This window comes from Canis aureus, chromosome 14, assembly GCF_053574225.1.
Source record: "Canis aureus isolate CA01 chromosome 14, VMU_Caureus_v.1.0, whole genome shotgun sequence".
In the NCBI taxonomy this organism is placed as follows: domain Eukaryota; kingdom Metazoa; phylum Chordata; class Mammalia; order Carnivora; family Canidae; genus Canis; species Canis aureus.
Genome location: NC_135624.1, coordinates 5,926,387 through 5,938,491, shown reverse-complemented (window position 1 = coordinate 5,938,491; position 12,105 = coordinate 5,926,387). Strand labels below are relative to the sequence as shown.

Sequence of the window (12,105 nt, the reverse complement as noted above, 5' to 3'; positions counted from 1 at the left end):
GCTAGGAAAAGCAAGAGTCCTCTGTTTTGCTAAGTGGAAGATGCAAATGAGCATTAAAGGGGAAATGTTCAAGAGGCAGGAGTTAAGGGATCCCTGTGTGGCTCAGCGGTTGAGTGCGGCTGCCTTTGGCTCAGGTCATGATCCCGGAGTCCCAGGATCGAGTCCCACATCAGGCTCCCTGCGTGGAGCCTGCTTCTCCCTCTGCCTATGTCTCTGTGTGTGTGTGTGTGTGTGTGTGTGTGTGTCTCATGGATAAATAAATAAAATCTTTAAAAAGTAAATAAATAAAGGTGCAAGCCTGAACGGGAGTGCCTAGGAGGAGCATATGGGCCAAGAAGGTGCCAAGGAAGAGTCTTAGAATATACTGAGACTTTCATGTTCCAGTTTACAATGAAGAAACTGAGGCTCAGAGGCGTGAAACAAATTGCCCAGGGTTACATGGTGTGTGACAAAGCCAGTCTTACTTCAGAGTCTGCATACTACCTACGCATCTTTAATGCTGTGGTTTCTCGGTTCTGCCACTTAGATGCCATGTGACCCGGAGGGAATGATGTAGCCTCTCAGTGCCCTTACCCTGTTACCTCATCTCTAAGGGCAGGGTAACCATAATTCTGCATAGCACATAGGGCAGTGTGAATATCAGATAAATTCATATAATGAAAGGGCTTAGAACAATGGCTGGCACACGGTGGGGTTGGCTCGGATCATTACATAAGCCACAGGCTAAGCGCATGCCGGCCTCAGAGGCGAGAGCAGGAACGGGGTCCCGAATCTGCATGGCCAGGGTTGCTGGCTCCGGATGCCAGGGCCAGGAAGGTCCACTTCAGGCTGAACTCCTTTATACTTGTTCCGACAAGAGGTCCCAGGGCATGGATAAACCAGGGGAGCTATGTTTCTTTGGGATCAGGTCAGTAAGAGGGCGAGGGCAGGGCTGCCAGGCAGAGGTGACCGTGACTCCTCAGCTCCAAAAATGCACAAAGGTGTGTGCAGGAGCCCTGCTTAATGCCTTCTATTCTGCTCTAGCTGACATTGGATGTCTAACCACGTTTGGTGCAATAAATATATTTGGTCTTTGTCCTCAGCTCCTAGCACAAAAATCTTAAAACTCTTGGAATTTCCTCAGTGACAGGCATATCTTTTGTCATTCAGCGGACCCCTTTCGAGTATACCCGAGTTTAGGCTAATGAGGTGGCTTAGCCTGGGGCTGCTAGATTTCTTCTGAGGGGCTGACCTTTCAGCCCCACCCATGACATGTGGGAAAGAGAAGGAGGGGGTGACTGCAGATTTAACTCTCTAGGAACTCTTGAATAACAAGATTTGATGAGCTTCTGGTTGGGAAACACATCCATGAGCCAGGTGGGTGGCATACCCCAGTTCCATGGGGACAAAAGCTCCTGTGCTCCAGACCCTTCCAGACCTCACCCTATGGACCTCTCATCATTTATATCCTTTATAATCCACTAGTAAAGGTAAGTGAATGTTTCTCTAAGTCCTGGAAGCCACTCTGGCTAGTTAGTCAAACCTGAAGAGAGCTTTGTGGGAACACCCAGTTTACAGCACAGGTGACAACGTGGACTAGCAAGTGACATCTGAAGTGGGAGTAGTCTTGTGGGAGTAAGCCCTTCACTGGGGGGATCTGATGCTATCTCCGGGTAGTGTCAGAACTGAGCTGAGTTGTAGGCACCCACTCAGTGTCCGCTGAGAATTGGAGGATTGCTTGGTAGTGTTGGAAAACACGCATCAGAGCCATGACTCAGGATTCTTCCAATTAGCACCTCGGCTGTAAAAGCCGATGTGAAGGCAAGAGAAGAGAAAGACCTTGTGACTATCAAATGTATTTTATGCACGTGGGACAAACACCTGTTTTGTATGTGTGTGAGCACAGTGTCCCCCGCCCTCTGCTCTTGGTAATGGCAGCCCTCCCTTCCTTGGGGTTACCACCCCACCCCCCACCCAGTGTCAATCATAGATCCCATGCCCCAGCCTCAATGGTTGTCTGAAGGGTGGATGCATGATCCCAGCCATACCAACCAGAAAAGTGTCCTTTGGCTCTACAGATATTGGGAGAATAATCTTTCTTTCCTCAGGGGATGCTGAGCTGTGATGATGTAAGAATGGAACGGTCGGCCTCCATACCTCCCTTTGTCCATCAGCCATTAGGAGAGAACAAAACCAGTGGAGAGACAGAGGGCTTTTGCAGCTTTAACCCAGCCCTGGCTCAGTGATGGGAGTCAGAACATTCCTTCGGTTTGCTTAAGCTAGTTGGGATGCCTCACAATCCTAAAGGACTAATTCATGTTAAGTTCCACTAGTGCTAATTTTCACAGCCTTAGTTGAGACTCTCCTGAAAGTAATTCAGTGTTGTCATTTAGTTTCATGAATGATGAACCTTGAAGTTTGAAAGTTCCAGCCAAGGTCTTTTTTTTTTTTTTTTTTTTTTTTAAGGATTTTATTTATTTATTCATGAAAGACACAGAGAGAGGCAGAGACATAGGCAGAGGGAGAATCAGGCTCCTTGCGGGGAACCTGATGCGACCCCATCCCAGGACTCTGGGATCACAACCCAAACTAAAGGCAGATACTCAACCACTGAGCCACCTCAGTGCCCCTCAGTCCAAGGTCTTATGGCATTAAACAAACTGACTTGTGACTTAGAACTCTGAAGTCCTCGGGGGATCCCCATAAAAAAAGGAGCCCTCAGCTCATGTGGTCAGAGTATTTGGAGACAAGAGGACACCAAACAGACAATACTTTGCTTAAGGACCTAGGACATCTCAAGACAAGGAGACTGAGACAAAGGAATCAAGTGAGTTGGGATTGAGATCCTACTGGATGGAATCAAAGCAACCCTTTGGACTTGGATTTCTACAGTTCTGGGTCCAGTAAAAGGTCCAGTTGAATTATGAGTCCCTGAAAGATTTAGCAGATTTCCAGAATCTTACGGATTCTAGTCTTCCAAGAGAGAGTAGATCACTGGGTGGTATTTGCTTCATTCATACATATGTGTGTGTGTACATATACACATACACACACACACACACACACACACACACACACACACACACGCAAACAGGCTCTAGCTCACACATTTCTCCAGAAAGGAAGATTTAAAGAAATGGTGGGGAAAAAAAAAATCAGAATTCCTTAAAACCTCCTGGGGAATCATGTGAACTTGGCCCCTATTCCTCCTGCGAGATTTTCATCTCAAAGTTCTAAATTCTTTTCACAGCTCTTGAGTAGGTGAAAGCCCCTTGAGAACGAGGAGTCTTGTATTGTCTTGCTTTCCTTTGGGAAGCAAGGAGGGAAGATTGAGGAGTCGGAAGGTTGGGGGATGGGGGTGTCCATATCCCCTGCGCCTCCAACCTGGCAGGCCCAGGTTTGAAAAGCTCCAGAAAATGCAGCACTTGAAAATGTAGCCAGGAGAGCGTAGACCCAGGAGGCCCAGAACTAGAAGCAAATGTGGGTTTTCGGTGTTATTCTTGTCTTCGCTAGGCCAATCACTCCTCCTCCCTGTTCTTGCTGCCTGGAGCCGAGTTTTTAAAGGGTAACTCTCTCCCTGCTGAAAGGGAGCTTTTGTCTGCCTAGGGAATTCCTGAGCACGAAGGAGGGAATCAGGAGAGAGGTTCGGGTTCCTGCCTGGCCACCTCCCTGCCCCAGCGGGCTCAAGGTGGAGTGTGTGCCCCGGGGGTGAGTGCTCCTTTCTCCACCACTGTTTTACTGGTGGCACAATCAGCCTCTTAGAAGATGCTAATGAGATTCTGGTAGAGAGCTACAAAATCATCTGTGGCAGATGGTAGAAGGTTAGGTTTTGATTCCTCTTGTTCCACTGTTGTTTTTCTCTAAAAATGTGCTAACCAATGTGCTGCTTTCTTGTGCTTAATTTTGACAAAGCCACAAATTAATTTTTTAATCCTTTTCATCCATCTTTCCTCTAATCGTAAATATCTTTTTAGAAATGAAAGCGATTCATTATGCAGCTTCTTTCCTCTGCCCCTCCCCTGCAGTCTGTATTTTTTTACACAGAAGAAATCATTTGAATTCTCTTTGAACCTACAGAGAGAATATAGGCCAATGCTCTGAGTGCCCCTGGTAATGTGTAATTTCATTTTCTTATCGACTGGTGCAAGGCTAGGTTATCATGTTTTGGTATGTTTACACTCCCTCGTGGACAGATATAAGAACCAAAAAGGAGCCAACAAAAGGAATACCACCATTTATTGAATACCTTCAACACTCCGGGCATCATGCTAAGCAATATATGGACAATATTTTAGCTAATCTTCACATTAATCCTAAGTAGGCACTGTCCCTATCCCCAATTTACAGATGAGGAAACTGAGACCAGGAGAAAGAAACATGTCCAACATAGAATGGCCAGGAATTGAAAGCTAGGGAGTTCTGCTCCGAAGCCAATGCTTTCAGACAGTACATTCCTCTGTTTTCCTTGATGAATTTCAGTTGCATTAGTGCTGGTGGTCTCTAGGACTCAGGGGCACTTTTCCTGATTCCAAACCCTTGTTTGGAGGCCAGATATCAAAAGGTTTGTTTATGGTGAGAGAATCTGATACTAGTTACAGAGTCATTGGCTTAGCTTCAAAGATGGAAAGCAGACCCACCATTTTGCAAATGAAGATGTTAGGGTATGAACGGTGTTTCAGGGACCTATCACTGTGTAACACACCACCCTAACACTAAGCAGCTTAAATCACAAAACTATTTTATTGCTCCCAATTCAGTGGGCCAGGTCTTCAGGCAGAGCTCAGCGGGGCTGTCTGGTATCAACCGGGTTGGCCAGGTAGCTTCGAGGCCCTGAGGCTGGCTTCTGGCTCTCAGCCCAGCAAGATAGCCTGGACTCTACGTGGTGGCTCAGGCTCAGAGAACATGAGGCCTTGGGCCAGAACCGGAACAGCATCCCTTCTGTCTCCTTCCATTGGGCAAAGCCAGTCCCAGTACCAGCACAGATCCAAGGGGAAAGGGAATTGACTCTACCTCTTGATGACAGGAGCAGCGCATACACACATGGTCATCTTTACAGACAGCACCACACACGGTGACTTGTCGGTCACAGATAGCCAAGGGTTAGGCCAACATCATAGAAAATCTTACCACGGCAGCCTTCCTGGAAGGCAAAAGATTCCCCTCAGAATCTGTGTTCTTTTTTCTACTCTTTCAGTCCGAACAGGTAAATGTGAAAGGTGTTTTATAGGGAATGGGGTGATGCCACTCATCTAATCCTGTGGGTGATGATGTTCTATGAGCCCATGTGACTGACTGTGTCTGTCCCACATCACACTCAGTGGCACCTCCTCTGATCTGGGCCAGCCTGCATGTTCCCTTTGCCAAGAGTGAATCCCAGGCAAAGGAAAGGGGATCGGAGGTGTTTGCCCTACCAATGCCACAGAGGTGATGAGGCCAGAGATGTTGTAGAAGCTACCAAGATGATTGAGGAAGAGAAAACCTCCACCCACCCAGAATGATCAGCCCCATGTGCCTCTAACAAAAACAGATGGAAGGCCTCGCCAAGAAAAATTCAGTGAGAAAAGAAAGGAATTTCAGGCCTTAACTAGCAGGCCGTTTGCAATCATTTTAAAAAGCTCATCCACCGACTTGAGTAAGGAGAAAACATACACTCAAGGTCCAGTGTAGGAATATGTACCTGGGAAAGAAAAATAAAGTGGACTATGACCAGGTGAAGAATAATTCAAACTTAGCAACTGTTTGAGCAAGAGGGAGCCTAAGAGATCAAATTTAGTCCAAACCCCATTTTATGCGTGAAACAATTGAGGCCCAGGAGAAGACAGAGGTGAGGTGCCTGCCCCAGCTCCCACAGCTCAGTTATTCTTACCTTCGTAATGACCACTTAGTAACCACTGATTAGGTGGCAGGCGTTTTGCTGGGTGATGGAAACTCGAGGTGGAGTAGGACACTGTCCTTGCCTTCACAATGCTGACTGTCTAGGGGAGGAGAAGTTTGTGAAAAGCAGGATCACAGAACAAGGCAGGGAATGCTGTGCCAGCCATGCTCAGAGTGGACCAAGGCTGCCCCACATCTCAGCTCCGGGCTCCTTGCTTGCTTGAAGTCCATGGGCTGCGTGTAGAAGAAAGCTTGGTTTCAAAAATCCTGCCAACTGAGCTACCCATTGGAGCTACATCAGAGCCCTGTGCTTTAAAAGAGAGTGTAGTCTTTCAATCTCATGTGCATTCAGAAGAGAACATCCTGAATGTGCCTTGCGTTTGGGCAGGTCCTAAGAGAGCATTCACACATCTCGGGACAAGGACAATGTTGCTGCATGTGATCACCACCACCAGTCCCAAGGGAGGCGGGAGCTTTAATCCAGAACCTCTGACTTCCAACCCCTTTGCTGGGCTACCACAGGAGACATATTCTGGCTGGAGGTCACCACAAGCACCCATGTGGGGTCCTTTACCAACTCATAAAGTTGGTTTATAAAGGGTGTTGGATCTAAAGGGAGCTTAAGAGGTTTGGGAGAGTACGGCGATTCACTGGTGGCTTCTACTTTCCACAGCCTTCAGCTTCTACCAGTGGTCCTCAAAGGTTGCTGCCCCTTCCAATCATCTGGGGAGCTTACAAAAAAACCTGTGTGATTTTTTTTCCTACCTATGTGAGGGAGAGAGGGGAGCCCAGACCTGGGTGTGACTTTACTCTGCAAGCCTCAGGTTGCTCATCTGTCTGGGGGGAGAAACTCACAATCCAGAACCCCCTCAGAAGGCTTGACGTGAGTCAGCCACCCATCAGAGGGCTATACAGGAGTGCCTTGCTTAGTTCTCACGACAGTTCGAGTGAACGATCCTAACTCCATCTTACAGATGAAGACACTGAGGCTGAGACCTTAAGTCACCCTGCCCACAGTCACAGGATGAGCAATAGGCTACAGTTTGGGGGCAGCCTCTGGGGAAAGCCTGCACACTAACCTCTGCCACACCCTTTCCAAGGGGCAACGACACAGAGAGAAGTTCCCCAGGTATAGTCGTCTTCTCTCCTGGATCCCGCCCTTCCCGGTGTCTCTCTGTTCCCTGGGATCCTGACCCTTGATGGCTCCTGCTCTCTAGCTTTCTGTGACTCTCACCACCTGCTCTGATCATTCTTCCTGCCACCGTCAGCGCCTGCCCCCAGCAGGACTGTTCTCCCAGGGACTCAGGCCACCCAGGGACCCAATGCCAGCACCGCCCCCCGCCCCCCAGGCTCTCATGTGGACCCTTCCATGTATTCCATCCAACCCAGTCTCCCTCCTTTTTCTCCCCACCCCCACCCCGCCCCCCAGACTGTTTGAGCTTTGGCTTCAGCCCAGCAGTCCTCCTATGAGGGGGGCAGAGAGCAGGGAAAGGGGAGCCTGGAGAGCTCCTTCCTCTACTGTCATTTCCTGGCTGAGTCGGCCATGAGGGTCGGTGGAGAGCTCAGCCGTCCTCACAGAGCTAGGACAGCTCGCAGGGCGCCGGGGCCTTCCCGACGTCGTCTCACCTCTAGCTTGCCAGACACTGGCGGGCCAACAATCACACCCCCATTTCGCCCATAAAGAACCGGGCGGGGCCCTACTTCACCAAGCTGGAGAGAGGCACAGGTGGGATTTCAACCCCTGTCCATCTGCTCCACAGCCCGCATCGACCCTATTGCAAGAGAAAGGCCGAGAAGCAAGGGGCGTTTACAGAGGTGTCTGGCAGCCCCACATGTACCCCCAGGCATCCCCGGGAGCTTGTTAGAAAAAATGCAGGTTCTCGGGCCCCGCCCCAGACCTCTGGAATCGAAACCTGCATTTTCACAAGGTCCCAGGGGGTTCAGTGCCTGCCGTGGTCCGCCGTCCGCAGCCGCGGCCGAGCGCGGGAAGCACCCGGGAGCTTTGACCCGGCGTCAGGGGTGCGTTGGCCTTTAGCTCCCCAGCTGGTTCTGAGGCGCCGCAAGCTTGGGCACCACGGGCAGGAGGAGGTGGAGGCCGCGGAGGTGGAGGGAGGCCGCGGCAGAGGTGGAGGGAGGCCGCGGAGGTGGAGGCCGCGGAGGTGGAGGGAGGCCGCGGCGGTGGAGGGAGGCCGCGGAGGTGGAGGGGGGCCGCGGAGGTGGAGGGAGGCCGCGGAGGTGGAGGGGGGCCGCGGAGGTGGAGGGGGGCCGCGGAGGTGGAGGGGGGCGGCGGAGGTGGAGGGGGGCCGCGGAGGTGGAGGGGGGCCGCGGAGGTGGAGGGAGGCCGCGGAGGTGGAGGCCGCGGAGGTGGAGGGAGGCCGCGGAGGTGGAGGGGGGCCGCGGAGGTGGAGGGGGGCGGCGGAGGTGGAGGGGGGCCGCGGAGGTGGAGGGGGGCCGCGGAGGTGGAGGGAGGCCGCGGAGGTGGAGGCCGCGGAGGTGGAGGGAGGCCGCGGAGGTGGAGGGGGGCCGCGGAGGTGGAGGGAGGCCGCGGAGGTGGAGGGGGGCCGCGGAGGTGGAGGGAGGCCGCGGAGGTGGAGGCCGCGGAGGTGGAGGGAGGCCGCGGAGGTGGAGGGGGGCCGCGGAGGTGGAGGGGGGCCGCGGAGGTGGAGGGGGGCGGCGGAGGTGGAGGGGGGCGGCGGAGGTGGAGGGGGGCCGCGGAGGTGGAGGGGGGCCGCGGAGGTGGAGGGGGGCGGCGGAGGTGGAGGCCGCGGAGGTGGAGGGAGGCCGCGGAGGTGGAGAGGGGCCGCGGAGGTGGAGGGAGGCCGCGGAGGTGGAGGGGGGCCGCGGAGGTGGAGGGAGGCCGCGGAGGTGGAGGCCGCGGAGGTGGAGGGGGGCCGCGGAGGTGGAGGGGGGCCGCGGAGGTGGAGGGAGGCCGCGGAGGTGGAGGGGGGCCGCGGAGGTGGAGGGGGGCCGCGGAGGTGGAGGGGGGCGGCGGAGGTGGAGGGGGGCCGCGGAGGTGGAGGGGGGCCGCGGAGGTGGAGGGAGGCCGCGGAGGTGGAGGCCGCGGAGGTGGAGGGAGGCCGCGGAGGTGGAGGGGGGCCGCGGAGGTGGAGGGGGGCGGCGGAGGTGGAGGGGGGCGGCGGAGGTGGAGGGGGGCCGCGGAGGTGGAGGGGGGCCGCGGAGGTGGAGGGAGGCCGCGGAGGTGGAGGCCGCGGAGGTGGAGGGAGGCCGCGGAGGTGGAGGGGGGCCGCGGAGGTGGAGGGAGGCCGCGGAGGTGGAGGGGGGCCGCGGAGGTGGAGGGAGGCCGCGGAGGTGGAGGCCGCGGAGGTGGAGGGAGGCCGCGGAGGTGGAGGGGGGCCGCGGAGGTGGAGGGGGGCCGCGGAGGTGGAGGGGGGCGGCGGAGGTGGAGGGGGGCGGCGGAGGTGGAGGGGGGCCGCGGAGGTGGAGGGGGGCCGCGGAGGTGGAGGGGGGCGGCGGAGGTGGAGGCCGCGGAGGTGGAGGGAGGCCGCGGAGGTGGAGAGGGGCCGCGGAGGTGGAGGGAGGCCGCGGAGGTGGAGGGGGGCCGCGGAGGTGGAGGGAGGCCGCGGAGGTGGAGGCCGCGGAGGTGGAGGGGGGCCGCGGAGGTGGAGGGGGGCCGCGGAGGTGGAGGGGGGCCGCGGAGGTGGAGGGGGGCCGCGGAGGTGGAGGGGGGCCGCGGAGGTGGAGGGGGGCCGCGGAGGTGGAGGCCGCGGAGGTGGAGGGGGGCCGCGGAGGTGGAGGGGGGCCGCGGAGGTGGAGGGGGGCCGCGGAGGTGGAGGGGGGCCGCGGAGGTGGAGGGAGGCCGCGGAGGTGGAGGGGGGCCGCGGAGGCCTGCCATCCCTGTCCAGGCCGAGCCCGCGGTGGGCCCGCGAGGCCCCTGCCAGGGCGCGGGCGATCTGGGGCTCCCGCCCGCGCGAGCTGCCGGCCGGACACCCGCTGCCGAGGGACGCGGGGCAGGGCGCGCCCCAGGAGCCCGACGGCCGGGCCGCGCGGAGAGCGCTGGGGGGAGGTCTCGGGGCGCGGGGCGCAGCCAGCAGGGCGCAGGCGCAGAGCCGCGAGGCGCGGGGCGGGGCTGGGCTGACCGCGGGCTGCGTGGCAGGGGGCCCGAGGGGCGCCTTCCTTCCCGGGCCGGCGCGTCTAGCGGGAGGAGGGACGCGAGCCGGGGACGCGGCCGCTCTCCCGCAGCCCCCACGGCCCCTGTGCAAGCCCGGAGCCCAGGCCGGGACTGGGAGCCTGTCCCCGAGGATCCCCCTGCCCAGGGGATGGTGACCGGGAGGCTCCGGCAAGGCTGCTCCACAGGTCTGGAGCGTCAGGGTTCAGGAAGGTTCCTCTCGAGCGGCTCCGTGGCCCCGCACCTGCCTGGAGGTGGGGTACCTCCGCCCTGGGCCCTCCGGAAATGCACGTTCTCCAGCCTCGTTGGCACAGGATGAGATGAGTGCAGCTGGGGAAGACCATGGAATCTGCATTTTTTAAGTACCCTCAATGTTGGGTTTTTTTAAGCATGTGGTTGCTGATCCTAACTGGAGAATCGCTGATTTTGTAGACGTTCCCCTGAACATCGATGATGCGTTAACCACAAATGGGTGTTGCTGAACAACAAAGTTGAGCTGCCTGGGGAGGGAGATGCCACTGGCAGGCGTTGGCTGAAGTGAAAATCAAGCCAGGGGCACCAGGCCCCAATCTTGTCTCTGTAAGACAAGATTGTCAAGGGTCAAGACAAGGGTCAAATTTACCCTCAGGGAATTCCCAGGGAGCTTCTCCACCCCTCCCTTCTGCTTTTGTGGTATTGAATACCACCTGAGGGATCCCTGGGTGGCGCAGCGGTTTGACGCCTGCCTTTGGCCCAGGGCGCGATCCTGGAGACCCTGGATCGAATCCCACATCAGGCTCCCGGTGCATGGAGCCTGCTTCTCCCTCTGCCTGTGTCTCTGCCTCTCTCTCTCTCTCTGTGACTATCATAAATAAATAAATAAATAAATAAATAAATAAATAAATAAAAATTGAATACCACCTGAAATAAAGTGTCAGCTGGCACTTTGACACCTCTTAGTTTTAACAGGATATCCTTCCAGTTTGGTCAAACGTTATCCTGTTAACAGCCCATAATGGGGGGAAAAAAAAGAACAAATTCTATTTTCTACGACGAAGGCAGATGACCTTGGCTCAAATCTCATCCTTCCCACTTATTAGCTGGTAACCTTGGGCAAGTTTCTAACTTCTTCCTGCCTCCATTTCCTTATCTGAAAAAGGTAGATGCAAATATTTATTTTATACTTACTACTTCTAGATAAGAGATTTGCAAGTGTGATCTTCTGTAATTCCCATTTTACAAATGAGGAAACTGAAGCACAGAAAGGCTAGATATTGAGATCATAGTGCCAGCAAGGGGTAAAGCTGGAACTTATGTGTGGCACTCTGGCTTCCAGGCCTGGGTACCAAACGCTGTGCTGCACTGCCAGTTACATAAGATGGGAGGGGGCTACCCACCAATGCAGCAACGCTGAGGTTTTTCCTTCCCATTAGCACCCTGCTCCTGGGTGCAAAGTTTCCTTCTGCCAGAAAGCTTGCAACTCTACTGGGCCTTTTAAAATTGGTATTTATATAGGAAAGCTGAGAGGTGCTTTGGAAAAGACTTCAGTACAAACCAGCATTGAATCTCCTGGTGACCTTCAGGCAGGCTTCAACAGAGGCCCATCTACAGCAAGGGATGGACACTGATGTGGCTCCTTGCCCAGGGGCTGGCAGTGCTGCCCAATGTAGGAAAATGGCTTGCAGGCTTAGCCTCTACTCGTCGACTGGTCTCCTGCATGACAGCCTGGCTCTGATCGTCTCATGTGTGGTCGCTCTTCTAGCATGAATTTTGAGGTGCATGCTAGAATTATGGGTATTATGGACAATTCTGATAAGGTCTCAGATGTAAACAAGGAACATGTTATTGGGAACTGGAGAAACGGTGATCCCTGTTATAAATTGGCAAAGAGCTTGGCTGAATTGTGTTCTAGTGTTTTGTGTGTGAAAGGTGAAAATTGTGAGCTGTGAAATGGAGTATTTAGCTGAGGAAATCTCAAAGCAAAGTGTTGAGGGAGCCAGCCGCTTGGTATCTCCTGAATCCTTATAGTAAAATGTAAAAGGAGAGACATGAATTAAAGAAGGTATTGTTAAGCAAAATGGAACCAGGGCTTAGAGTTTTAGAAAATTTTCGGTCTGCCATAATTGCAAGAGAAAAAAAAGTTAGAA

The 12,105-nt window shown here is 54.9% G+C and overlaps 1 long non-coding RNA gene across 1 annotated transcript; it reads right to left on the bottom strand.

Moving 5' to 3' along the window:
• Nucleotides 1-4,700: 4,700 nt before the first annotated feature.
• LOC144283104 (uncharacterized) lies at nucleotides 4,701-7,236 on the bottom strand. The gene is made up of 2 exons (XR_013351434.1): nucleotides 5,846-7,236; nucleotides 4,701-5,119 (listed from the first exon to the last, which is right to left on the bottom strand). It is a non-coding gene; the product is annotated as an uncharacterized LOC144283104 (long non-coding RNA).
• Between the last annotated feature and the right edge of the window lie 4,869 nt (nucleotides 7,237-12,105).